Here is a 7,495-nt window from a genome sequence, read left to right on the forward strand (position 1 = left end):
TCTTTCATGTCTTTTGTTGGTTTGTCATTCATCAAAACCTACGAATACAAACTTCGCATACAAGCAACATGATTTACAAAACCCTCACTAGGTGTGTATACACTCTCAACGCTCGGTGTTTAGGGTTTAATCACTCAAGTCTCCTCTAATCATGCTTTCAAGGATTTGCTTTTCATCTAACAACCAACAAGTATTTGATGCATGTATGCAAGTATCATGAGGTCTTTAGAAGGTTGTAATGTGGTTGGGGTAAGGGTAGGATGAGTATATGGCTAAGTGGACTAAAACATTGAATCTTTGATTAGCTCAAGTACCCAACTCAACCTATATCAATCAACCCACAAAAAATGCATTCTAGCCACCCATTACTTCTTTTCACACACATTCATGCCTTAGTTTCTATTCAAAACGCATATGCATTTCTTATTCCAATTTTTTTCCTCTTTGGGATAACTTTTGTCCCTCTTATTATTTTTTTTTTCATTTCATTTTTTTTTATTTTTCTTTTCTATTTCTTTTCCTTTTTCTATGACAAATGCATACGGTTAAAGCAAATTGACACATGAATGTGCACCCATTTTTCCAAATTTTTCAATAAGTACCCAAAATAAAATTTTTCTCTACCAATGCTTCCCAAAATTTTTTCCACACTTAAATGACACACACATCTCAACCTAAGCTAATCAAAGATGCAATTCAAGGTAATTCATAGTTTTTTGCTTAGGGTTGTGATGTGCTAATAATTAGAACAAAGGGGATTAAAAAGCTCAAAAGGGGTTAACAAGGGTAGATACAAGGGTAAGGCTACATGGGTGAGTAAGCTTAATTCAAAGATGGCCTCAATCATGATAAATGCATTCAAGACATCAAACATCAGAGATAAAGAATCAAGCAAAACCAAGATCACAATCATAGAAGGAGAAAAATCACACTATGAACAAAATTAGTGGTTAAAAGGTATAACCACTCATTAAAGCTCAAAGACTCACAAGGCATTTTGTTCTATCTCTCTTCTATGTTCCACAAAAATTTATTCAAGCAAGATTAAAAATAATTTTCCAAATCAATTCAATTGAATGCCCTAAAAGTAAAATTCTTGGAAAAATCCTTGTTGTTTTTCACCAAAATTATTTCCTATATGTATGTATGATGTGATGGATGCAATTTCAAAAACTTTCCTAGTTATATTCCTAATTTTTAACATCCAAAAATTAACATGAACAATTAGGACAAAATTGAACTAGGTGCTATACTATTCGCATGATCCAATCACAACTTCTATCTATAAGCTATATATCATGCAAAAACAAAAATGCCAAATGCAATAACTAGAAATAAACTAAGATATATATACCAAAAGAAAAAATAAAATGCAACAGTCAAAAGCACTCAAATATCTGCAATAAACATAGAAAAAGAAAACAAAAAAAATAGAGTGTAAAGTGTTCGAAAAAGAAAGTTTACGCCCCAAAAGTGGTGAATCCTCCCCCATACTTAAGCGTTGCACGGTCCTCCGTGCACAAACACAATCCGGGAAGAATGTCTCTAAGTTCCTCCACCTTCGGTTGGCGGATGCGGGGACTTGGGTTGTGTGGAAACCACCAAGTCCAATGTATTCTCGGCATCTCCATCCTCGGTTTCCTTCTCCTCTCCCGGCTTCTTGCCTTTATGTCACTACAACAAACAAGGCTTTTCGCAACGGTCAAAAACCGTTGCCATAGATTGAAAAACCGTTCCCTAAACTTTAGGCAACGCTTTGGCAACGGTTTTTGACCTGTGGTATATGCGGCCGTTGCCAATGCTCAAAGGCAACGGTTTTTTACCTAAGGCAACGGTAACCAAAAAACCGTTGCCAAAGTTATTGGTATAGGCAACGGTTTTGAAACAAAATTTTAAACAACGGTTTCAAACCATTACTCGAAATGCAACGGTTTTAAACCGTTCTTTTTCATGATACAACGGTTTAAAACCATACATGAATAGGCAACGGTTTTAAACTGTGGTAGTTTTGTTATCCACAATAGCAACGGTTTTAAAGCATTACCGTTGGTACCGTTTTTTGGTAACGGTTTTTGAACCGTTGCCATTTTATAGTTGTCTAAGACAACGGTTTAAAAACGTTACCATTGATGTCATTTTTTTGCAACGGTTTTAACACTGTTGTCCTTTGTAACTTTTGACAACGGTTTTTTGTAATATATGATTTTTTTATTTCCAATAGTAGTTTTCTCGTGAATTAAATTAATTTCATTTTTTTTAATTATTTAGAGTCAATAAATAATCTAAACTATTTGAATAAAGTCACTAAAGAAAAATAATTGAACATTTTCCATCAAATTTGACTTATAAAAATTGTTGTAAGATCTACAATCACATTCAAAATACCACAATATATATACTATCATGACAACCTCGAACTATATCATCTAATGTTGCAAAAAATATAACAAAGAAGAGTTGAACTAGCTAAGTAGCAAATAGATTTATCATCATGTCCGATCCACAAGTTCATGACTTTTACTCTGTAACATTTGCTCTTAAAAGTTTGACCTTAATGAAGTTCGATTTCCCCTTCAACATAGTTTTCCTGTAAAAAAAGAAAAAAAATCAAATATAAAACTACTAATAATATCTACTAAAATTAGCATAATAAGGCCATCATCATCATTGCTCAACCAAAACAAGACATGAAATCAGCCATTAACAAGGATAAAACAGCACTCTACAATTTGAAACCGTTCATTCCAGGCAACAGCAGCAACCAAAAAGTTCAACCTAAATCCACTACAAATCAGATATAACTTCCTAACCACCTATAATCCACTAAGCATGCATAACTAAACTGACTAATTTAACAAAAACTGAACAAACTAATTAAACTAAGAAAATGTAAACAGGGAAATAAATTGAGAACCTGCAGAAGAAGCAGAAACAGAAAATGGCAAGAGGAGGGAGAATGGAGGCAGAGCAGTGTCGACCCAGAGGCGGCTACTGGTGGCGCACGGTGGAGGATAAGCGCAGAAACAGGGGAACAGTGGCGTTTTTGTTCTGTTTCCGAAGACAGGGGAGGGCAAAAATGGAAGAAGAAGAAAAGAGGAGAAACGGAAAGAAGGTGTTTTCTTCACTATTGTCTCTATACAAAGATACTAATTATATACCATCCCTCTTATTGATTTAATTTATAAGATATTTAATTGAAAAAAAAAGAACAAATTAAAGTAACCTATTGAGTTGAATTTGGTCATGAAACAAAACTAAAGTAACAAATTACCAAATTCAATTCACAAATTGGAATTCAATTAACACAAATTTTTAGAAATTTCGGCAGCATTCTGGCAGTAAATAGGACATTTCTGAATTTAAACAAACAGCAAAATCAACCTATATGAACTCACTAGAATCAAATCAGCACTAATCAGCACTAAAATCAAACGGCAGCAAGCGAAAATGGCAATCAGCAGCAATATAAAAATTAGCATAATAAGGCCATCATCATCATTGCTCAATCAAAATAAGGCATGAAATCAGCCATTAACAAGGATAAAACAGCACTATGTCAACTAAAATAAAAGACATGGACATATGTTTTAGACTAACTATAAATGATTTTTTTCAATCAAGAGCTTATTGCATCTAAAGAATTTCTAGAAGTCAACCACTGCACACATATTCAAAAGAGAACATCTCAACTAATCATGAGACTAACAATTTGTATCTAACAAACTATGCAAAGAAGCTTAGGCAATCAATTAATCAGTAAATTTTCTTCACTATTATCTCTTTTTCTGGTTTTAAAGAGACAAACTAAAATAGCAACAAAGAATAAAAATATAAGTAATTCATAACCAGATTTTTTAACAAAAAATTCACTTTTAAAACCAGTTTTTAGAAAAATGGATAAGCAGTTAAGCACAATAGAAAGAAGGAAACTATTACTAAATCCCCCTTTTAAGCACTAAAAAAAACAGAAAGAAAAATCCCTTTAGTCCTTTACTACATGTTATCATGCATATTGCCACATCCTTTTAAATCCCTATTTTCTTTTTCTAGGTAGAATAATACTATTGAAACCACACAGAAATATAATGTAAGGAAATCAATCAAGTTTAGCAACACAGAAATTCAGAACACAATGCACTAACAAAACGTGTTCATCTTCAAATAGACAGCATCATCATATGTTTCTTCTACTACACTCTATCCCCAAGAAAAAATCTAAAACAATTAGTACAATGATGAATTTTGCTAACTAGAACTCAAATTAATGAACAATGCACAAACAGTTTTTGAACAATACAAATTTGAACAATGCACAAACGGCCAAATACAAATTTCTCTTTCTATCTAATTAGCCAAATAAAGCCTCAAAACAGTTTTTGAACAATGCACAAAATAGTCGATGCAATGAAATAATTAAAAAATATCTTAACTCTTTTATTCAATATTTTTAGAACATTTTTTAGCTGAATCCATTAGTCAGGGTTAGTGTTAATCAACATAGTAATCAAGAAAGTGTTTGTGGTTGCTGGTGCCAGCACTGATAACCTTTTTATTAAATGCAAAGTAAAATGGATTATTAATTCTCACTAATGACATGGTTGACAAAATTCTTTGCTGTGTTTTGAATTAAATTGTTGATCTTTTGATTGAATGCATGCCACGTCATTGATATTATTTTCTTTATGTTAACACTTTAGACTTGTTGCCTAATCTATCATAATTGTTATTGTAGAACTAAACACTGTTTTAAAATTGTGCTTCTTGTTGTTGTTATTATTGTTATTTAGATAACCATTCTTCTAGAGGATTCATTGAAACATTCAGTTACTCTTTAGCATATGTTGGGTAATTTAGGCAGCACATACATATAATTAATTTTATTTCTCCTTGTGGTCTAAATAAAAATAAAGTGGAATTAGCTCCTGCTATATTTCTATCTAATCTTATAATCTTCATATACAGATACTGATATATTATAGTTTTAGATGGAAATAAATTTGCTACAGGGAATGCTAAATGTGGCAGAAGATTAGGCATTCATGATGAGTTTTGCTAACTTCATATCCCTAAGAAAAAATCAAAAACAATTGAAGGTCTTTTATATAAAATTTAGTTCTGATGAAGTTTCAGAACAGAACCCATGACCAAAATAAAAGTTTTGCTACCTTAAATAACAGACTAACCTAAGCCTCAGGTTCATTTCACAAGTACGCAGTCCAAATTCAAACCAGAACAGAAACTCAGTCAACATTCAACACTCATCTTGCTCATGTTCACAAACATCACCACTTTCCACAGCCAAAAAAAATACCCAACAGCCAATCAATCCCTAACTAAGCAACAGAAATCAGAGAAGAAGACCACTTACCACAGATGACAACCCACAAACGGCCAATGCAGCGAAGTAGCAGCAGCAAAGCAGCAGTAGCGAAGCACAATCCACAATCAGCCAAGACAGTGAAGCAGAAGCAGTGAGTTAGAAACAGAACAGGGGAGAAGCAAGGACGCCGTGGAGAAGCGGTGAAGCCTCAGAGAGGAGAGAAGCAGCGACGCCGGGAAGAATGCAGCGATGATGATGGTGCGACGATGGTGAGTGGCGATTTGGGGCTTCCTGGTGACTTGCGAGATAAGAGACTACAACTAAGAGCAACACCAAAGACATTTTAGCAGCAGAATAAATGAAATTCTAAGATAAAGTTGTGCTGGAGGTACTTAAATTCAATGGAAGATGTAAAGCTCACTGCTCACCAAAGAATCAACAATCTGTTCCATTGTGTCATGGCAGAAGCATTTATCTACAATTTCAATCCTGAAGAAAATGAAACGTAGAAAAAAGGGCTATCTTAAACTGTGAATCAAAATATAAGAAACAAAGTTAGTAAAGAGAGCATCTAAACAGCTATAGGAATTTTTCATTTTCCGAGAACCAGTTTCCAAATCAAAATCAGAACAACATTAGACGTGTATCTTCTCAACACACTCTTGCAGACTACAGCATACACATATCAACATGTTCTACCTTACTATCGTAAAATCAAGAAGAGGCACAACCAGTCACACATTTAATCTACAACCAAAATCCATTACATATGAAGCATTCAACTATTCGTAACAATCCAGTAAACTTTTCAGGCATTCAAAGTTTCAAATATTTAATTTAATAAAATATTCCCTACCTCGATGTCACAACTCGTGAAAATCACTAAACACAGCAGCTCCATCAGTGGTTCCAATACCAACTCCCATGAGAGCAGCAGTAGTGATTCTGGGCAGCTCCAGTGCTGGTTCCCGACGGCTGAGGACTCTGGCAACTTGCAGAACCTAGAGGCGAGGCAGAACAGAGCCGTTTTCCTCAAATCCCAAGTAGCAGCTTCCCTGTTTCCTTTTCCATTCATGTTCCTCTCCATGGCCACAGTGAAACAACGGCGGCACGCAGCGGCTCTCCATTCTCCACGTGACCTTTTCTCCTTACAGACGCGATAACGAGGCTGGCACCATCAATCAACAACGACAAATGCTCCTTGCGACTTTATGGATGGCGATGGGATTGAACGGCGGCATAGCCAGGATGCAACGGCAGTGGTTCCCTTTCCCTGGCCCCTGGCTCATGCGTAGTTCTTTCTTTCCGCAACATGAAAGTGACGGAAATGGAAGCTTCTGTGACAAAAACGCACGCGACGGTGACTGCAGCGGCTCAGCGACCCCTCGACGGCTCCTTCTCCTTTCTCGCACGATGATGGCGACCGCTCAACGGAGGCGACGACGCAGTGGCGTTGCGGGGTTGGCGTGGCTTCTCTTCAATATAATATTTATAATAAATTTATTTTAATTTTATTTTTTTAAAATAATATTTGTTATTTATTTATAACAATAGTTTTTGAGTATTTTATAAACTCAGTATTTATAGAAAAAATAGTTTCAATTTATATAATTATTTGAAATTATTTTTATTAGTATTGTTTAATTTGTATAATTATTTAAATAATATTAGAAAATGATTGTTTCATAAATAATTGTTGTAATGGTTGTAAAACCGTTCTTTAAAATAGTCAAAGAGAACGGTTTTATTTTGTTACTATAGCATAATGAAAAAATGAACTTCAACAACAACACTGTAAAAACCGTTGTCTAAGACCATCTAATGGAACGGTTTTAAAGTGTAGCATTTCGACAACGGTTTTAATGCGTTTCTTTTGTACAATTTTTTAAACAACAATAAAAAACCGTTGCTTAAAGCCAAATCATAGTAACGGTTATAAAACCGTTCTTTAAAATAGTCAAAGAGAACGGTTTTAATTTGTTGCTAGAAATTGATGAAAAACTGAATTCAACAGTAACACTTTAAAAAACCGTTGTCTAAACCTATCTAAGAGAACGGTTTTAAGGCGTTGCAAAATTTGGCGTTGCTAAAGACCATATTTGTTGTAGTGTGTCTCATCCTCAAAAAGAAGGAATAAAGTATAATTAGAAATCATAGGGCAAGTAGCACAAAAAG

General features: G+C 34.4%; 1 long non-coding RNA gene across 2 annotated transcripts; it reads right to left on the reverse strand.

Annotated features, from left to right (window-relative positions):
• LOC110268896 lies at positions 2,371-6,794 on the reverse strand. 2 transcript variants are annotated; one of them, XR_002357637.1, is made up of 5 exons: positions 6,177-6,794; positions 5,749-5,809; positions 5,369-5,640; positions 2,915-3,048; positions 2,371-2,587 (listed from the first exon to the last, which is right to left on the reverse strand). It is a non-coding gene; the product is annotated as an uncharacterized LOC110268896 (long non-coding RNA). The 2 variants fall into 2 exon arrangements; XR_002357635.1 differs by lacking the exon at positions 2,915-3,048.

Source organism: Arachis ipaensis, chromosome B02, assembly GCF_000816755.2.
Source record: "Arachis ipaensis cultivar K30076 chromosome B02, Araip1.1, whole genome shotgun sequence".
In the NCBI taxonomy this organism is placed as follows: Eukaryota; Viridiplantae; Streptophyta; class Magnoliopsida; order Fabales; family Fabaceae; genus Arachis; species Arachis ipaensis.